The sequence below is a fragment of the Alexandromys fortis genome, unplaced genomic scaffold (genome assembly GCF_014885135.2).
Source record: "Alexandromys fortis isolate MF-2015 unplaced genomic scaffold, M_Fortis_MF-2015_v1.1 scaffold_6, whole genome shotgun sequence".
NCBI lineage: Eukaryota > Metazoa > Chordata > Mammalia > Rodentia > Cricetidae > Alexandromys > Alexandromys fortis.
Window position 1 is genome coordinate 26383742 of NW_026067902.1, and position 2015 is coordinate 26385756.

The 2015-nt window shown below is 46.9% G+C and overlaps 1 pseudogene; it reads right to left on the reverse strand.

Moving 5' to 3' along the window:
* Window positions 1-287: 287 nt before the first annotated feature.
* Window positions 288-737, reverse strand: LOC126496839 (40S ribosomal protein S18-like; annotated as a pseudogene).
* Between the last annotated feature and the right edge of the window lie 1278 nt (window positions 738-2015).

Consider the following 2015-nt stretch of genomic DNA (forward strand, 5'->3'; position numbering starts at 1 on the left):
TCTCTCTCTCTCTCTCTCTCTCTCTCTCTCTCTCTCTCTCTCTCTCTCTCTCTCTCTCTCTCTCTCTATTTTTGGATTTTCGAGACAGGGTTTCTTTCCTCCGTAGCTTTTGGCTCCTGTCCTGCAACTAGCTCTAGTAGACCAGGCTGGCCTTGAACTCACAGAGATCCACTTGCCTCTGCCTCCCTAGTGCTTGGGTTTAAAGGCGTGTGCCACAACCGCCTGGCTAACGATAACTTTTTTCCCCCCACAGGCATATAAACTATTAACAGCAAAAGCCCAGGGACTCATACACCCACAGTGCGGCCCTGGCGGCCAGTGGTCTTGGTGTGCTGGCCTCGGACACGAAGGCCCCAGAAGTGGCGTAGCCCCCCATGGGCGGCCCGAATCTTTTTCAGCCGTTCCAGGTCCTCGCGCAGCTTGTAGTCCAGGCCGTTGGCCAGAACCTAGCTGTACTTCCCGTCCTTCACATCCTTCTGTCTGTTCAAGAACCAGTCTGGGATCTGGTACGGCCGGGGATTCTGCACGATCGTGATCACACGCTCCACCTCGTCCTCGGTGAGCTCTCCAGCCCCCTTGGTGAGTTCAAAGTCTGCTTTCCTCAACACCACATGAGGGTATCTCCGCCCCACACCCTTAATGGCAGTGATGGCAAAAGCTGTTTTCTGCCGCTCATCCATGTTGGTGTTGAGTACTCGCAGGATGTGTTGGAACTTCTCAGGGATCACGAGATACATGTTTTTCTGCTCACTGTCTAATTGGTCTGTCTCTTTGCTATGTTAGCTTTCAAAGAAATTGAAAAGCATATTGCTATTGCTTCTGCCTTCTTCTGAAAAGTTTTGGCAATTCAATGATACTTTATAAATTAGCAAATGAAATTCTTTTTGCATTAAAGGGGAAATTAGAAGGAAATATGGTAGGCAAATGAGAAAGTCAAAAGAACTAAGAATGCCAGTCCCATTGTTTAAGTAAATATTTTCCCCATCAGTTGGAGAAGAGTTCGGCAGAGATGGAGGAGTTTGTCCTGACGAAGCAGCAGCTTCAAGAAAAGGAAGAACTCATTAGCACTTTGCGGACTCAGCTCAGGCAGACACTGGCAGAGCAAGCTGCACAGGTAGGATGATGGCGCCTCCAATAGGATAGAATCCATGGGGTCCAGAATGGTGCAGGTGGCAAGTCCATCCCAGCAGTCACTTGAAAAGCTTGGTAGATGAAAGTATGGTAGATAGGATGTTAATGCCAAGCCTAGGAGGGTGTGGCGGGATAAGCTAGAAGTATGGTAAGTGGTTCATATCTTAGTAGGAAACACCAGAAGCCCTCAAAAATGCCATTTATGTTGGTGAACTTGCCATAGCTTTATGATGACTGTTTTTATTCCTTAGGTCCAGATACTCCATTTTAATAGCCCACATAGATTCTGTATCTAAGGAACGGGCTCATGGCCGAACTCAAAGAAACGGATAGATAAAACAAAAGAAATCAAATTATTACCTCCATTCTTTTCTGATTAAAATTGGTTAGGAAGATATATCTTAGCCTTAAAGCTACTTACTGAACATTGACTAAAGAAGTGGAGACGGCATGAGGCTCATCGCTAATGGCTCTAGTATGCAGTTTTCTTCTTCATGGTCCTTCTGAATCCAGAGCCAGATCAGTAGAAGTCTCCTGTCAGTCTGTCCCTCCCCGCCTGCCCCTCCCTCTCTCCCTTGTTCCACATCGACTCATTTATTAGAGTTTACATGTGTGTGTGGATTTCTTGCTTGGTATTAGCACATACTCAGTGTATTCTTCATATATGGATCGTGTGTTCTCAGAAACTCTTGAATTACATGATTACAACTTTGTAAAGCCCATTTCCTGGTACGACAATGAATTTGGCTACAGCAACAGAGTGGTAGACCTCATGGCCTACATGGCCTCCAAGGAGTAAGAAGCCCACCCTGGACCACCCATCCCAGCAAGGGCACAGCAAGAAAGAGGTCCTCGGCTGCTGAGCAGTCCCTGTCCTAACTAAC